Genomic DNA, 19832 nt, shown 5'->3' with positions numbered 1-19832 from the left:
ACCTCTCATGGGAGCATTGCAAACCTTGATGGGACTTACTAGGCTTGGAATTTGTTTATTCCTAGGGGGTATATTATCCCTACTATTGCCATTTTCTACTCAGAGATTTTGGCTACCTTGGTATCAACAAGTGAACTGTCTCCTTGTAGAAATGGTTGGAAGCTAGGGTGCACTTGTCCTAAGCAGGAAAAACTCCAAAATTTTTCCCAACATCTCTCAATGTGTCCCTCATAATCAATGGCATGCATCTTTGCTTCCCTTAACAACTTAGGATTCCGCATTAGCCACTCAAAAAGAGCTCACATAGCACATAACCTGGCAATGCAATAGCTCTTCTTGGCCAAAGCCTTAGAATATCATCAAAGGCTCTAGCGTATTCTTTAATAGAAGGATAGGACTCTTGCCTAATCTGCATCAGCTGCCCTAAAACTTGGGTCATAGGCACCTTCTTCTCATATTCATCTAAAAATCGATCACTCAACTCCTTAAAGGATTTAATAGACCCCCTTGGGAGGCTCTAGTACCATTTTTTAGCCTCTCCCTTTAGGGTACTTGAGAATACGAGCATCCAATGAATATTATTGAACCCACTTCCAAAGTAAGTTAGGCTGTATTCTCGTAAATGCACCATTGGATCCTCATTAACCAACCCATGAAACACTGGGAGATCCCTATAAGGAGGAGGGCATTTAGTCCTTTCCTTTGGGATCATCACTGGGCCATTAAAATCCTCGTATTCCTCTTGACCTAGTACCAGCATGTTAGGGTCTTTAATTTCTTGCACTTCCACCTTTACTAGTGTTAAAAAGTCATTGGCTCCATGAAATTCCCTTTTCGCCAACACATAAAGTGGTTTAGGGAGGCCAACACTATGCAATATGGAATCTATCCCATCATCTGCTAGTAGTGTTTTAGTGAGCCTATTCTCATCTACCCCTACTTTGCTCGAACTTAGGATAGATCCTAAAAATTCTTCCGTGCTAACAATGGTGTTCCACAGACATAGACATTATCTAATGCTTTATGGATCTTAGCAATCACACTATGATACCCAACTGCGTGGAGCACTAGCATCAGATGTTTCTTGAGATTATAGTCAGCTTGTCCTCCTATGTGCATATTGACCATTGTTGTCACAGTCTTTTCTTCCATGACATTATCATCATGAATGATCATAGATGACTGTGCCATCTTAGCATTACTTTCACTTTTTCGTTTCTCTAATCCCCATGGGCTGTTAGACTTAGAGGTAGCTCCATGGATATTCTCCCATAGTGACCCAAACTCAAGCATGGTGTCACTTTCGGGGCAAAGGCTAAAATAGTCAATCACATGACGCGTCCAAGATCCCACTAGACCATTCAGGATAGACAAAGTATCTTTTGGGTTCTGGGGATTTCTTGTATTAATCATCATAACGATGACCAAAGTTTTAACCATTCTAACTTGACATCCACTGCTTCAAGGCAGCTCTCAATTAAAGCATAAGGCTAACAAGTCTCGTATATGACCAAGATTCAAAAACCGCTACTTCTAGGTAGCTCCCAGTAGACGCACCACTAATGGGACCTAAAATGGGCGGGCACTAGCTATGGCACTAGCCGGGACCTCATGCACAAAACTGACAACCCCACCACACGACCTCGCGGGCTAGGAGCGTTTGTAATACACCGATGTACACTAAATATACTTAATTATGCGTTTGTAGTTGATATGTAGTCCAACGCTTACCTTCCCTTCTCCTCAGAGGGAGATCCCATAACATGTAGGCATAGTTCCTCATCACACAAACATCAGGAAGCTCCCCTCAACTGATTGCCACGGCTCCACTACAACTCTCCTACACCTCGGGGATTGGCCCCAAGATGCGTCGCTCCAACAAATAAGACATAGCACACAAAATCCACTCTTTCTTTGTTTTGCATGATCCAGGAATATATAAATCCTCACCAAACTGTCCCAAGAAAAGCCTACAACTGACCTACAACAACGGCTCCTTTCCACTCAACGTATAAGTCACGTCCTAGGAAGACAATTGCTATGCAATCCAAGACTGATACCACGTCATGCGTCATGCATAGTGCATATGATCCTAGTGCACAAACAATATTTATCCAATCATCATTTTGTGATGTGGAAAAAACAATCCTTTTATGCTTTTCACTAAACGTACGCTTCAATGTATGGAGACTAGCACTGATTTCTCGTGCTACTAGCCCCTTAAACTAAATTATCACAATTCTAAATAAAATGCACAATCAATTGTTTCAAAAATTCAAACCCTCTCAGCCCTCTTAATCTTTTAACCTCACCCTTTCCCTCTAATGTTTAGGTTATGCTGCATTGCCTAGGTGTAGGGTATTATTTTGTATGCATTTTTCGCATAAAACGAAAAAAACAGGAACTATAACGCATAAACAAAGCCAAACTGAAGCCAAAATTCATGCCTTGGCTTTGTTATACAACCACAACCATGAATCATAATTCTCTAGATTTTTATAACACAAAAATCTTAAATTTTTCCATTTTTAGCTATTTTTCTATTTATTTGTGCATAAAAATAGGTTATTTTCCGATTTATGATTAGTGATTGATTATGACAGCTGAAAGATATTTTTTCTTAGAATTTTATCCCATGCACATCTCTTTTCCCCACACCCGAAACCAATAAAACCTTCATTTTTACACTAAAAAGACACTTTTCGGGCCATAATTTAATTATTATGACTATTTATCATTACAGGTCTATAATTTGTTTATTCACAGCCCTCAATCATAGTGCAAAAAAGATCCAAATAAATTTTTGTTCCATATGAATTTCATTTAAACCATCAAACATAAAAAAGAAGCAAAGTTCCTTTATAAAAATGAGACATACCGCTTATTTGCGTGTTGTAGGTTTTGTAATTAATTTTTTCAGGTTTCCAATGGACCAACTAGCAGCAAATCTTCAATGTTGAACATCTCCCCTCAGCCTCCTCTTGATCTTGGAGCAATCCGGTTAATGCCGAGCATGCATCCTTTAATCGGTCTTCATTCTTCTTCATGTGCATGAACTGCCCCTTAAGGGGGAGAGACGGAGGAGAGAGAAAGACTAAAAAATGAGATTTTTAAATCCTCCATTAAAATGGGCCAGCTTGTAGCCATCTTGTTCCTCTCCCTGCCCTGATCAAGAATCTCCCTCTCTCTCTCCAAACGGGTTTGAATCGGAGAGGCATTGAGCAAAAATAAGGAGGCGCATTGACGCTTCCCTATGTTCGACATCTTTTGCATTAGTTTTAAGGCTTTTATTAAGCCTAAGGTTTAAAACATTAAAATAACCGGTTCATCTTTTTGTGTTTACACTATCCCACTAGTGGATATTTCGGTTTTGAAGGCCCAAATGAACTCTGATTTGCAATCCGACTGGACAAGTGGCTTTGTGGTGTCGAACTCCATCAACCTGGCTTCTCTCACACACTTTATGGCTTCATGATATGGTAGCTACTTTACAATGCCGAACATTGCGGGGATTAAATGGGGGGTCAAACGACCTCCGATTTATGAATCGAGACTTACGTTGGATTGCTGATGTCGAAATGCATCTAGGTAAACTCTAGCTCAGACATCTGCCACCATTTGATTTTTCATGAAAATTGGCTCTTTAGCGTCTCTCGGGAACTTTCGAGCTCAAAAATGAGCTTCAACGCTTCAAGAACGGTTCCAGATCGGGTCCTAAAATCCAGCTCTCAGAGGCCAAGTTGTGAATGATAAACTTTGGTGTGTTCTCATTAGGATCATCACTACAACTTTGGGGCTCTTGGAGCCATTGGCAGGTGGCTCCAGTGATCATAGAGGTGGATCCAATCAAGGACAAAGGTCAAGAGAGGAATAGGAGCCCAATATGGAGCAAACAATCAAGAAGATTAGCTAGAAATGGAGTAAGAAAGCAAAATACAAAAAAGAGCTCCACACACCCAACAAGGAGTCTTGCAAGGATGCATAACACATGAAGGAAGTTCTCCTGAAGGAGAAGGAGGACATGGCCATTGTCATGCAGGAATCATCCAAAGAAGACATAAGACTGAATGAAGCCTCAAATTCACAAAGAGTTGAGGAATAAATTGCTAGATGCACAAGAGACTCTAACAAACAAGGTCTTGGTAGGTTGAGATGAGGATGTTAGAAGTGCAGTTTTAAGGTTTGAAGCTAGGATATCTTAATATTAATCTAGAGGGGGGGATTTCATATGTTATGCTACCTTCTAAGGAAATTATTAAATCGTCATGATCCTACCTACGGAGACATTTTACAGTATGGAAACGTTGTCGAGACTTGCCAGGGATTGTGAATCCAATCTCTTGTTAGTATCTCCAAGTCCCTTGGGGGATTCAGTTGATGGCTCTTTTGAAAGGGATACACCTCGGGGGGTTCGCTATATATATATTCTCTATATAACGTGTGTTCATGGCCTATTTATAAATATCCTAATCTGTGAATTTTTCTTGAATAAAAAACAACCCTTTTCTATTCAATCTGTAAGTAACCCTTTTATATGACACCCTTCTGTATGTAAAAAATGTATAAAAATGGTGTTTTAAAAACCCCTTATTTTGAACTCACATTATATATACATATATACATGAGTGACCCCCCCGAGGGATACACAGGTTGCTGTATTCCAAGACAACTCTCTGTTCCATCACGACGAGATTAAAAATATTCACACAAATACTATGATTGCATTGTGCAAATTATAAGGAACATCGACAGGGGTAGTTCAACGTACAATATCTTTTCTATTCCACCACATGAAAATGATGGTGATTCAGGCTCAGTTGTGGAAGAGGGATGATTTGTACATTTCTATTTGATTGTTTCAATGTCCATCCTAAGGTTTGGGGGGGGAAGGAAATGAATTGAAGGAAAAAATGAAAATTAGAAGGGGGAGAAAGAGGCCATTAGAAAAATGATCGTGAAGAAGAAGAAGGGAGCATTGGATTTTGGGGGATGCCTACTGATGGAGACGAAGGAAAGAGGAGGGAAGTAGGATTTTCTGGTCATCGCCAGCCACCATCCTGCTCACTATTACCATCATTTTATTCTTTTTTTTCATCGCCTACTACATTTCCAATGATGTCATTGCGCTCTTGACTTCCATTGCCTTTTCATTCAAGCAACGAATCCACCTTAATTGATCATTTCCATCGCCCATATTGAAAATCATCACACTCCCTCATCATTTGAAACCTTAAAGCTTCCTGTCTTGATGCTCATTGGCATATGACATGGTAGAGGGAAGAGGAGATACTAGTTCTTCCTTTATCTAAACCTTCAATTAGGAGGTTTAGGTTAAAGGATCATAAAGATCAATTCATGTTGGGGGGAGCTTCAAGATTTATTCTAGCAAAGTGAGAGACATGCACTGGAAACAAGAGTGAAGTACTTATTAATTGGAGTATTGGTTATTCAATATACCTTAGCTAGACTGCGGGACATGTACTTCCAAGAACAAAATATCAACTTGTGTGTTTCCAAGTAAGCGCCTAATCCGTTTAATAAAAATAAGTAGTAGAAAATTATAATTTTCTTGGTTTATAATTTTTCTCTAATGTCTTAAAACTTGATTTTCAACTTTCAATAGTTGCTAGCATTTATATATGTCTGATTTTATATTTTAAAAATAAAAAACAACAAAAAAATGCTTTACATTTATGTATGCTTAATTTTATATTTTAAAAATAAAAAACAATAATAAATACTTTAAAATGGCATATATAATTTTTATAAAATATTCGATTGAACCTTTATGAGACATAATATTTTTTCATAAAGTTTACACTTTTGAAAGTATTTTGAAAAAAAATCAAAATTTTTGAAAAAGATTTAATAAGTTTTTAAAATAAAAAACAATTATTTTGAATAAAAATTACATTATTTATTGATAAAAACCATATTTCTAACTCAACAAATATTAGGATCCTTTATGGAAAAATCAAAAATATGATTTTTGATGTTTTATGGAATTTTCTTAGGGTTAAAGAAAAAGAAAATTTATTTGATGTTATTATTTTGAAACACTATTAATATCAAAATATAGTGTTTCCAACTTCATGTAAATTAAGAGTGTTCACAAAGTATTAAGTTATACTATATGGGACAAGGGAAACATTTGAAAGGGAAATTAAAGTTTATGGGTTTGTGGAATGTTAGTTGATTTTTTTGAATGTTTGTTGATTAGTAAATAATAAAAGGAGTTTATTATATAAAGGCAGAGAAGAAATAACTTAAAAGGAACTTAAATGGAGATGTGTAGATAGATCCATTGGATATATGCCCTGAAATCAATTCCCTAAGAGATAAATATCTTAGGCTTAGTATCCTAGTGCCTAGTATAGAGACATAGCCATGAATGTTAAAAATAAAAGCGAAGTGCAAGACTAAGTAGGCTTAGCAAAGTCTACATATTTGCACGAGAATAGTTGGACTACTACGAACGAGTGTTGTAAATATCAAGGAATGCTAGATAGAGCAATCGCCTATCTAGTGCAACAACTTGTAGGATTTGGCTTGGCAACCTAGTTAAAAGTGGCTTGATCTTTGGTCAGCAGTCATTTTTTGGTGCATTTGTTGGGAGCCAAGTGCACTCAAGCAAGTGATTGATGTCACTAGGATATTTAAATCCTAGGTATTAATGAGTGAACATGAGGTCTCTTTTCTAAGGGAATATTTTTTGAATTTTCCCCAAGATTGCCAAAGGAGAATGTTGGATTGGATGAGAGACATAGAATTAGTAGAGGGGGCAAATATTTTGGCCCGTAATTAACTATAGACATAGAACATTTATCTTCCCAGAGTTAGGGCTATAACAATTGCATGCAAACCATAGTTTTATTAGCAACGCACTTTGGGCTAATCGAAGCAGTTGAAATAAATACAATTAGTGTGTCGTATCACTTTGATTGGTATTATCGCAATGCTTTATCGGAATTTTAGAAGAGTGGTATGGGATGAGGTGTTGCCTTGGATATGTGTGGTTTAAAAGTTACATTCAATACAAAAGATGTTAGAGAGGTTGTTGAAATTTTAGGCCTAATTCTTGAGCAAGAAGAAAAGTTGCCTTATGGAGAAATAGACCTAGAATTACCAATCATTCTCAAACTTCTAAGCGTCTATGCAATCAAGAACCTAACTTTAGAGTGTTAAATAAAACGTGAAAATTTTTGGAGTATGACAGTAATAGCTATTTCATTCATAGTGGATCAATTCAAAGGAGAGACAGAGACAGCAAAATAAAGCTCAAGATCAAAGAGCTAGAGAACATGCGGCATGACAGGAGGCTTGGCTATTAGAAAGGCTTGAAAGGATGAATACATTACTGAACCTCGGGATAGAGGTTGTGTCTAACTCAACCGTAGAACTTGTTATGCCTAGCATATCATTTGATAGAACATCATCAAAAGAAAGTGAAGTAGACTCATATCAATGGGATCAAGTGGCCTCAAGCACCAGTAGTGTCACTCGGGAAAGGAGTAGACAAAGTAGAAAAAGTAGAGAGAGTTAAGCGAATGCTACAATAGGGAGTACATTTAGAGTCAAATTTTGAATTGCACCAATTATTTAAGGAGCCAAAAGAGGTTCAGTGGCTAGAGCGAGTAGCGAATTTCAAACTACGATATTTGTTTAGAATTTCCCACAAGGGAGATTCAATTCAAGCCATACATGATCTAGGGTTGAGATCTTTATTTAAGGAGCGCAAGGAACCTGCATGGTTTGATATTACCAAAGATTTAGGGTTAGAAATATTATTTAGAGAAACTATGGCTCGCAACCCATTCAAGCTAGCTGACTTCATGGAATTTGAGGGACTATGGGACAAGGATCGCTCAAAGATTTGAGGTGACCTATGTCGCCAATGAGATAGTAGACGATGACCAAAAGCTTCATATCTTCCCTGCAACACTAAAAGATGAAGCAACCAGGTGGTACACTAACCTAGATGCCCAACATAAAGTGACTTATGCTACCTTATCAAGAGCATTCGTAGAAAAATTTTGATGGCAAGGTTTCCAAGATAGACTAGCCCTTCAATTGGATTATTTGTCCCAAGGAAAAACCAAAAGTGTTGAACATTACATTGAACATATGGAGATCATTATTTGAAAGATGAATCCAGCTCCTAATGAGCCCATGCAAAAGCGTAAATTTATTAATGGGCTTAATCCTGAAGTCCATCAACATCTTAGCCTACAATGGCTAGCTACACTAGCAAATGCTAAAACACATGCTAGATGGTGGGAAGAAGTGCAGCTTAGCCAAGGACGATGGAGGGACTTATTTAAAGAACCTCAAACAGAATATCCAAGCACTTCAAGTGGGATATTTAAGAATGTGTCTTATGTGATCGTTCCTTTAAATCCATTGGTAACTGCCAATTCAAATGTATCAAGTGTACCTTTAAATCCGTATACTTCAATTCCAGCCTATATGATGCAGACAGGAATGCCTTCTATGCTTCAATCTCAATGCCCTCTTGATGAAGTGAAAGTAACTTATATTATTCCAAAATCCCTAGGAAAGTTGAAGGAGGAAATCATGGGTGCAGTGCAAGCACCCTTGAAAGAAATTTATTTGATAACAACACAGTCTTCTAGTGCACAACAATCCTCAAGCAGCTCAACTCCAAACCCACCTAGATCCAATATTTGGTGCGGTAAGTGTCATGGGTATGGCCATGTGGCTACAGAGTGTTTGACATCTTCAAGACTAATGGATAACCATCCACCAATTTGCATTTTTTGCCTTAAGACAGGGCATCTAGATACAATTTGTTGGCATAAGATAGGTTAAGAGAAACAACAAGCTCATTCAATGCAAACAGATTATAATTACATGGATCGTAATAATATGACTTATGAGATTGGACCACCTAATCAACCTTTTAGGCCGCGAGAGGATTGCCAATCCAAGGTAGACCCCCAGTACCCCAAAATAATTACAATACTGATGGAAACAGAGGAATAAATTATCATTTTAGGAGAAATAATGGTACTTTTCGTAATCCGATGGGGCAAAGTGGACAACAAAGGCCTAGGGGACTAGTAATTTGTTATCGATGTCAATAGGAAGGTCATATAGCTACATATTGTCCAAATGCGCATAAAAATCAAGACTTTACTCCTCTTTGTAGGAAGTGTCATAGCGAAGGGCATCATGAAGAGAATTTTCCTAAGCGAGAAGATTAAAAAACTAATGACATAGGTAAGCAAGTTTCGAATGAACCCTCAACCTCATCCACAAATTTAGTTGAAGTAGAAACACCAAGGCAAGAGATTGGGGTTAGGTCTAAATTCTTAACACGTAAGGTGACCTTTAAGGATGACCCCATGATTGGTGTTGTTGCTAGAGTGCAAAAACAACAAATAGAGCATGGCCTAGAGGAAGAAAGTTACCAATGAAAAGGAGCATTGAAGGATAAGTCTAAGGATATAGATCCTAATGTAGAGATGTCTAAGTCAAATTCTCCACAGCGTTCCTCTGACCATCTATTATTACCCGTGCCCTTAGCAAATCCTAAGATTCACGTAGGGATAGCTTCTTTTCCCGAATGACTGATACCTTCCAAGGAAGGAAGTAAAGAGCATGCAGAATTTGTGAACAAGACCTATGATCTTTGGGTTGTGTTAGAACAAGTATCTTTGACCATTAACCTTCGATAATTGCTGGAAATAGTGTCTACATGTTGAAGGGAACTTTATCATAAATTAGTTCGGTGTCGAAGGAAAAGGATTGAGACTAACACTTCTAAAGTAACAACAATTGCTTCCAAAGGAAAAACAACTCAAGATGTAAAGACAGTAGATTTATTTGTGGATCCAGGATTTCTAGTTATAGATACTACTATTAATGCCCACTTGCTAAATGAAGTACAGTTAGATGGCGACTCAACAGTGAATTTGATGACATAACAAATGATGCAAGAATCAGGGTTGAAGAATCTAGAACCTATCCATATAGTTTTACGTGTGGCTAATCAAAGGAAAGTGATCCCTTTGGGGTTACTTTGCAATGTGAAATCTATAAATGCTGGCCTAGAATTTCATGTGAATTACTTCGTAGTTTGTTCATTGTCAAATATCTCTTCATATTTTGTGTTGCTGGGTCGACCTTGGTTATACTAAGCAAGGTGCACTCTAGATTGGTATAAAGGTTCAATTGTGATTGGTCCTCAAAATGATTGGGTTAAGATACAAGTTATCACAAAAGGGTTTTTAAGGGAGTCAGGAGATGAAGTAGTTAGTGAGATGGATGAAAAATATAGTACTGAATTCTATAATTCAGAAGGAGAAAGGACCCATAATGAAAGGCCTTATGCTTGGTTATTTAAAGCACAACGACCAACAAGAGCAGAAAAAGTAGAGGTGAAAGTTGTGCATCAGCCTAACAAAGTGCAAAAAGTGGGCATTGGTGAATATGCTATTAATTTTTCATCAGATAATGACTCTGATAGCGATATTACTTGCTGGTTGTCCACCTCAGAAGACACAACCCTCGAATGTTTAATGGTTTCAATAATGGAGGATAAATATCCTATGGATGCAATCCATGAAGTCAATGATTTGAATGGTTTATTTCTTGAAACATGTTCTGAATATTTTTTGCATATAACAGATCATAAATCTTTTCACCTAATGCTTTAAAGGAAGAGGAGGATGAGGCAAGAACATCTGACCTAGATGAAAATTCAATAAGCTCCTTAATAACTATGGAGGAAGTCGATATTATCAAGCATGATTATAGCAAACCTGAGGAGAGTTTAGTTACAACATTTCCTTACGAGGTAGGTAATCTACCTTTTGGGTTCGAACACCTTCCAGTGGTTGCTAAAAGAACTTATTATTGTCAGCTAGGAAAGAAAGAAAGAGAGAGAAGAAATAAGGATAGTTGCGAGCATTTGCAACATCTGATATTACATCATCGTAGAGATGACCCATCTTTGGCTTTAAATAGATTTACACAAACTTTTAATGAAGGTCATGGTAAATATGATAGGATAATCAGTGAATTGAATGAGGCTTTGGAAATAGAAAGAGAGGCAGCAATGACAGTTGTGAATGAAGCAATGAAGAAAATTGCCAAGTTACAAAAAGAAAAGTCAGAATTCCAATTTAGGGAGAGGCGATATCTAGAAGAAATATCACTTCTAGAGATGTATTTAGAAAAGCAAGAATCTAAAATTAATAATAATGTGCAACAAATGGAACAAATATCACCTATTCCTAGGAAATGCTCAATTGGATGTGAGCAAACAAATGAATATTATTAAAGGAGTAAATCTCTGTCCACTTCTGGCATTGGATTAAAAAATAAAAACTCCACTACTACTCCTTGGTTATATTAGTCCCTTAAGCAAGCTAGGCAGCTAGGCAATTATCATAGAAGGCAATTGAAAGCAAGCAAAGCTCACCTACCAAGTATATGTGAGGTAGTATTACCTCATCCCAAAGAGAGAGTGATGAACTTTACTATCCATGGGGATGGAGTTGCACCAAAGCTTAGAGAGTTTGAGCCCCTAGCTCCTAAGGACTTTCTGGAGCTAAAACGGGTTATACAGTATTTAGGATGTTGGATTTAAGGTGAGGAAGATGAAGATTTACACTCATTAATCCTTAAGCTTAGTAGTACTCAAGGGTCTTGGGATTTGAATGACCAAGAATTTTTGGAAAAGAAAAATAAAAATTTACATCATTATTTTCGAACATTACATGACCAATTTCCATGTGATCAAGAGCAAATTTTTAGATAATAGGTTCTATAAATACCGTGTTCACAACAAAGTATAATATAAATTTGAAGCCTATTTTGCATGGCTTGAGCAAAAGACAAGGAAGTTATACCGGTAAGCTATTTCCTGATATATTGGATGTCCATATAATAGAAATGACTAAGGGTATTCATGATGATCTCGCTATTGTTCCTTATAGGGCTTTACCCTTGGTACACTCTATGAATGCGAGGGAAGAAGAACCAGAATCAAGTGCTAGGCATAGTTTACTTGAAAATGTATCAATGGGAATATTAGAAGATGTGCCTATGGTCGAGGCATCTAGAAAAACTTCCATCCATTTTCGAAGAAAATCTTGATAAGCTGTAATCATAACTCTTTGAAATATTGCTTTTGCATCTTTGGGACAACAAAAGAAATGCCTAATCAATTGGCACAAGTGTTTGAATGTAGTGATGAAGTAGGTATCTCCTTGAACCCTAATAAATGTGTTTTTGAAGTGTCAAAACGAATGTTGTTGGGGCATATCATTTCTAAAGAAGGTATTGCTATGGATCCAGCTAAAATTTCCAAGTTTTCTACACTTCCACCTCCAACAAACCTTAAGAAATTGTGTGGATTTTTGGGGCATCTAAATTATTATTGGCGATTCATTTTTGATTTCGCAAAAGTGGCCTCACCCTTAACAAATTTGCTACGAAAGGAAACTCCTTTTAATTAGGTTGTTGCTTGTCAAGAAGCATTTGAATTTCTTAAATAGAAATTAATTGAGGGGCCTATATTGGCACCCCTAGATTGGACGAAGGAATTCCATATCCACGCAAATGCATCTATGAATGCTATGGGAGTAGTTTTATGTCAAGCTGATGACAATAAGGTGGATCATCCAATTTATTACGCAAGCTGTAATTTAAGTGATGCGAAAAGAAATTATACTACTATTGAGAAAGAATGCTTATCAATGGTATTTGCAATGGAAAATTTTCATCATTATTTATTAGGAAATAAATTTACTATTTATGTTGATCATGAAGCACTAAAGTATTTTCTTAATAAAGTAGAACTTTCGGGACGTGTAATTTGTTGGATGTTATTATTTCAGGAGTTTGAATTTCAAATAGTTACTCGTCCTGGTAGAGCTCATGTTCTAGCATATCATCTTTTGTGATTATTAAAATTTGATAAAGAAGAAGGTGTGGAGGATGATTTACCGAATGAATCACTTTTTACTGTGGAGACACAAGTTCTGTGGTATGTTGATATTGCAAATTTTCTTAGCATAGCTCGTTATCCATCTGGTGCTAATAAATGATGAAAGTGACATTTTAATGCAAGCACGATCCTATGGTTTATTAGGGGGACTACATTTATAAATTTTTTCCAAGGGAAGGTATCTATCCGATGATGTGTACTAGAAGATGAATTCCCTATAGTTCTTAAGGCATTGCATGATGAGTCGTGTGGTGGCCATTTCGCTAGTGAATTAATCGCAAGGAAAGTTCTATTAGCTGGTTATTAGTGGCCTATCCTATTTAAAGATGCTTATTATTATTGTCAAAAATGTGATGTTTGTCAAAGGACAGGTCATCTTTCCAAGAGTTTTGCTATGTCTTTGACACCTATATTGGCATTAGCGCCTTTTGAGAAGTGGGGGATTGATTTTGTGGGCCTAATTGATCCACTTACTAGATATCGATCTAATCTTCATATTCTAGTTTGTACTGATTATATCACCAAATGGGTGGAAGCGAAAGCTCTTCAAACAGATAAAGCCATTGAGGTGGCTAAGTTTATGTATGAGAATATCCTAACACGTTTTGGTTGCCCACTAGAATTAGTAAGTGATCGAGGTTCTCATTTTTTGAATGGTCTTATTAGCGAGTCAACAGAACTATATCAAATTAAGTATTGTAAATCAATGTCTTATTATCCCAGAGCTAATGGCCAGGTTGAAGTAACCAATCGCATTATTTGCAGGATTTTAACTAAAATAGTGGCTTCTCACAGACTAGATTGGGATGAGCATTTGTATGAGGCATTATGGGCCTATAGAACCACTTATAAAGTGACAGTGCAATACACCCTTCAATTTAGTTTATGGAACTAATTCTATTTTTCCAATTGAGCAAGAGTTTCCTACTCTACGAATAGCCCTCTCGTTATGATTAGGTGAGGTTGAATCATTGAAGCAAAGGAATTTACAATTGGTGAAGTTGGATGAGGAACAACTGTTAGCTTTACAGAGCTTAGAAGCAATGTAGAAAGGTCGTAAGGCATGGCATGATCAGAACATTAAAATACAAGAGTTTAAAGAAGACAATTTAGTTTTATTATATGATAGTCGATATTATAAATTTCTTGGAAAGCTCAAAATTCTTTAAGGCATTTAGTCTCTAGATGTGCAAGATATTAATGCTGAAAATGAGATATTTAGAGTTAATGGCCTCCGCCTTAAACATTTTGTGACTGACTTAGTTTAGTTAGGTATAGTTAGGTATGTGATTAGACTAACCCTTAACTAATCTACATTTGGGTTCTTTTCTTTTGGGGTTTTTTTAATGGGATGCAGATATGGCTTTTTCTGTGAATGGATGCACTTTACCCTCATCTTGATGCTGATAGTTTTGATCCAGTGTCGTGCCTTATAGTATTACGCATTTTCAAACCCATGACGGGTTTTTATATGCACTGAGGGGAGATACCTGTTGCGGTTCTTCTTTTGTGATCATTTTTTGTTTGCAATACCATCCACCCTTTTGTTGTAGACCATATCAATGGCATCTTTATGTGCATGTGCAGCTCCTGTGTTGGCAGTGTTGCACATACTTTCGATGTTACGGTACCACTGTAATGCAGTATGCTATAGGTTACACTTATCAGTTCCATGATTATGATACTCTATTCTCACCTGAGCGTGGTGTTGTGCAATATAGGGTGGATAGAGAGTAGTAGGAATTTTCCCAATATCACTATAAGATATAGGCCTTATACCGACCTTAAAAGCGACGAAAATGTAAATAAAAAAATTTATCCCCGTCGTCGTAAAAAGTGTCATTATTGGCGACGCCATAGAATATTCGGTATTAGAGTCGTTATCAGCATCACTATTTGTATCGATATCGGCGCCAATAACTATGCATGCAGTAAATTTGCGACGCTAATAGAGATGGTAACAGGGAAAAAAAATTTGTGGCAGGTCAGCAGTATAGCACTATGTGCTTTATTTGGGCCATACAAAATAGTTTTTGCATTGTGTACAATGCTCATGTAAATAAATACAAAGTGTACTTAAATCATAACACTGATACATGAAATAAATACATGATCGCATAATGAAAGCGACTGGTACAATCATGGCAAGATATCACTACTACATAGAAAATGTCTACACAGATCACGTGACCAAAAAAAGAAGGGTGTGTGAGCTCCAGGGATCTAAGGGTAAGCTATAGATCATCGCCATCCAAAAGCTCATCCCATTGCTAAGGAGCATCAAACAGACTCTGCAAAAAACGAAACAACTACTCATCAATCCACCATACAATAATGCATTCTAATTAAACATGGTAACTATATACAAGAAAGATGAGTGACTTACAAGGCCGTTGCGTCCATTCAATCGGTCGATCAATGCAATGAGGCTGTGCCTCTCTGCATATAGAGTCTCAAGGCCGGTCGGATCGTGATTTGTAATGGAGTACTGCAAAGCAAACAAAATACTAACTGTTAGAAACACGATTGTTAGTACAAAGGATATTGCAAAAAATAAGCAAGCAAAACAAAAGAAAAACTTACAAAGTCCTCCAGATATGTCCTGTGACCGCCACTCTCAAGATGATGGACCACTCCGGCCTCTAGTCGTGCCCTTGCCACCTCGTGCTGCTGTCTCCGACGTCCTCGAGAATCTGTAGCCTCCTCCCTCAGTTGGTGCCAGTCCTCCGCGTTGAGCCACTCGGGCTTTGCAACCCCACTCGTGAGTGCCTTGCGTGCGTCCGATCGTCTGTGTGGCATATATGCACGCATGCACTCCCCATCATCCAGCCCGTAGAAAACCTATCTTCTACGACTGGTACCGGAAACTCCTCATGCAAGGATGCTACTATGTAGTCCTTGCTCCCCTCCGGTATGTTTTTCCAATGATCCAAGATGTTGTACCGAAAAACTTGTTAGCACAACTCTCTCATGCCAGCCATCACCATCCTCCCCTCATCATTCATGATGATAGCTCCTGACCTATCATCTACAAGGTAGGCATACCCCTCTGGGGTATGCCTAAGATGGGTTCTCTCCCGCCTGTGACCACGCTCCTGGGCATATCCAAGAGACCCCTATATATCTGGTGTACGGAGTAGCACCCATAGGGGTGCCACCTGCAGACAACTGAGCAAAAGCCGCAGTGACTGGTGTAGACATATCCACAGGTGTGACAAATCCCGAAGGTGACGCAACTCCAGTAGAACAACGAGACGGAGACACCACGTTCATGCCTTCATAGCAACCACTTGAGCCACGCTCTCTGTAATTTCCACAAGAGAGAGGAGTAGCACCTGTATCCTGAGCTGACCACGGGTTCACTGCATCCGGATCTCTACAGCATCCCCCTGACCCTAAAGCACTTCCTCCATCTGGCCCAAGTCTGGAGCGTCGACCTCATCTACTCGAAACTGAAGTATCTGATCGCGCCAAAGTAGATTTAATAGAGCGACTTGATGATGTCCAAGACAGCTCCTGGTCCACCATATCTCTAAATATCTCCATCTAATCTAGAGACATGCGCGTGAAGATATCCTGCAACTCTTCATCACTCATCCCTTGACTCATCTTGATGATCTAAGTATCCACAAAGATCACCTGCACATACAAAAAATGATGTTAGCATAATCAATTTAAATTATACAAAGCACGGAATATAAATCTTTAAAAAATGATCTTACTTAAAATGCATATCTTATGTATCCTTATAAGCGATTAGTCAATGAATTGAGTAAGTGGATGCTCCAAGTATTAACTATCCTATGGTCCCATGTCAATCTCTTGATACAACTCGGCATAAACTCGAAGGTCGATAGACATGTCACCATAAAAGAATGAGTCCACCTCGTTCTCAAAGAATTATTGGACTCATGTATTTCCATTATTGTTACCCGATGTTGGCTCCTCGACATGCTCCAAGCTTTTGGTGGCCTCCACCCCTTGCAATATCGACCCCTCTATTTGCATATTGTCCTTATGTATGCTGTGAACATTGCTTTGATCATATACTCTTGCACTTCGGGGAGCTGAAGGTATAACATACCACCATCAAGGTTTTCAGGGATTTGGATAAAAGATTGCATGTTCACAAACATGTATAAGAGAGATTTAACTATTGTGACATGTACCATGTCGTAATACAATTAACAAACAAATGAGTTTATGCACCTGTTCACAATGGGCTAGCAACACAAAGGTGTCGCGCAAATCTGTCCATTTTTTTTCGAAATCTATTTCGAGAAATCCAGATGGACCTCGTCGAACTGTTGCTCCAGCTCCTTCAAGTACCACTTTGAACCACTGCATATCGAATAATATCATGGAGAAGCTACGGTAATCCACCGTAACAATACTTTGCAAGTTCCCAAAATACTCCATCTCATCTATAACCATATTTAGATCCGTTGCTCGTTGTCGGCTCTCTTGCTCGGACCTTGCCATGATACCACAGTCTATTGTGGAGCGCATTTTGTCAATACGCTCTATGCAGAAATGCCGTCCGTGTGACCATGCTGCACTATATATTTTGTATTGTACATTGAAATACTCAATTAGTTGTAGCATATAGAATATAGGTACGACAAACCTTAAACACATCACCACCTTTGGACTACATCCCCTCGAGAATTTCCACTCCTCGGTTGAGACCTCCGTCCCTTTGCAAGACGCTGCAGTCAAAGCTCCATGCAACCATTGAGTTGACATAAACTGCGGCATCTCCTCCATGCCCTCGGGATATCGAATTGGTCGATGGCGCGTACTATGTCCAAATTCATATCGCGCTTTCTCTCGATCTTGCCTAGCTTGCTGGTACCTGGCGAGCCACGTCTCCATAGAGGCATGGTGGTGCAACATACAAAAGCGATTCACTTTCTCCTCCATTGCACCATCCATTCTTTTTTCTATCCCATTTCCAACTACCACATCTCCAGTCAGTCTATCATCATTCTTTAGCGACCATAGCATACTGTTGTCTGGATCCACTGTTGGTAGCCATTGTGAAATATACAGTAGCACCTCAGACACCAACCAACCTTCAGCCATGCTACCTTCTAACCAAGCTCGTTGTCAAACAAAGACTTTCAGGGTTTTCATTAAGCGCTCCAAGAAGAACATCCATCGCATATGGACAGGTCCAACAATCTCCACTTCATCTACAAGATGCACAAGAAGGTGGATTTGTATCGTGAGTATGCTAGTAGGCATATATTTCTCAAAGAGACAGACCATCTCCATTGCTCCCTACCTCGCGGATTTAATAGAGGATGTCTTAATCTCCTTCTGTGAGATCCATTGCACTAAAGTCGACAACCTATAAATGGCCCCACGTATTTCTTGAGTAAGGCATCCTGCGATCGCAATCGGTAGTACAAACTACCACAAATGAGAAATCATTATGAATAATGAGTACAGTCCAAATAGCAAAATGCGCAGGCCACTTACAATCCATTTGTATTACAAACCTGACATATCTTATGCCAATCATGGGATTTTAGCCCTGATAATTGGTCGTTTTTAGAAAACGTAGACCTGAGAGAATGCATCATACCTGTCGGGGTGCAAATAGACTTGACTATTTGCTTCACAATGCGCTCTTCTTTAGTGGACAAAACCCAAGGAGCGCAAGGTAGTTGCATGCGACCATCAGTACTCGACTGTGGCTAAAGCGCCTCCATCTTGCCTACCTCCTTCAACCCCATTCATGCCCCTATAGTGTCTCTCTTTCCTGTGATGTGATCCCATAGCAAGCTGTCCACATTCTTGAAAATATGCATGGGATCTAACAAGTGGTTGATTTGTAAGTGGGTCCAATATGGCAACTCGTAGAAAACTGAAAACCGTCGCATTTTGTTTGGATGTGACTCCACGTGGACCATTTTTAGCTCATATCAGCTTTGGGCATTCATACGTGTTGGAGGTCGTCCAAGAAAACCTTCCCTAAGTTCATGACCCTCTGGCAAGAAAGTGGTGTGTCATTGATATACCATCTTCTTCATGGTTTGTGACCTTCGAGAGTCTAATTGTGGCCCACACAATAGGCATGCATGATAACCTGAGGTAACCAGACCTGTCCCAACACCTCTATCTAGTGAATACAAACTTGAATGAGCTATGATAGATATTACCAACGAGAATGGAATCCTATTTACATGAGTACTCTCTGAATCCCGGAAAGTCATGCATCATCGTCCACATGAGAATGGCTCAAATATTGGTGGACCATCGACCATCGCGCTTGCTCATATCTTGCACGGTGACCCTCTCCTCCCACAAAATCTTAAGCTCATCGACTAATGGACAAAGATACACATCCATATTTTTGACTTTGTAGCGGCCGGGGACGAGTAACCTAAGGATGAGATGTCCTTTCTTCGTAGAAAGCCATGGAGGAATATTGTAGTTGACAAGGACTATAGGCCACACACTGTAAGAAGCTGACTGCAGACTGAATGGGTTCATGCCATCCATTGCAAGACTAAGCTGAAGATTCCTTGGCTCTCGGGCAAAGCCTGGGAAGGTAGAGCCAATGTGGCTCCATGCGCGTGAATCCGCTTATATTCGTTGAACTCCATATGTGGACCTATTCTGCACATGCCATGTTGTCAAGCTTGCCATGTTGGACGTACGAAACATGTGGTTTATGCGAGGGATAAACCGAAAGTGTCTAAGAACTTTTTGAGGGATGGTTTGCCCTTGCAATTCATGTTGATACCTGTGAGAACTACACTTTGGACATGTCTCCATAGTCTCATATTCTCCTTGAAACAGTATGCAATCATTGATACATGCATGGATACTGTTGTAGTCTATGCCA

The sequence above is a fragment of the Lygodium microphyllum genome, chromosome 27 (genome assembly GCF_053477565.2).
Source record: "Lygodium microphyllum isolate KBCC chromosome 27, Lygodium_microphyllum_v1.1.10, whole genome shotgun sequence".
Taxonomy (NCBI): Eukaryota; Viridiplantae; Streptophyta; class Polypodiopsida; order Schizaeales; family Lygodiaceae; genus Lygodium; species Lygodium microphyllum.
This window is presented reverse-complemented; position numbering follows the sequence as displayed.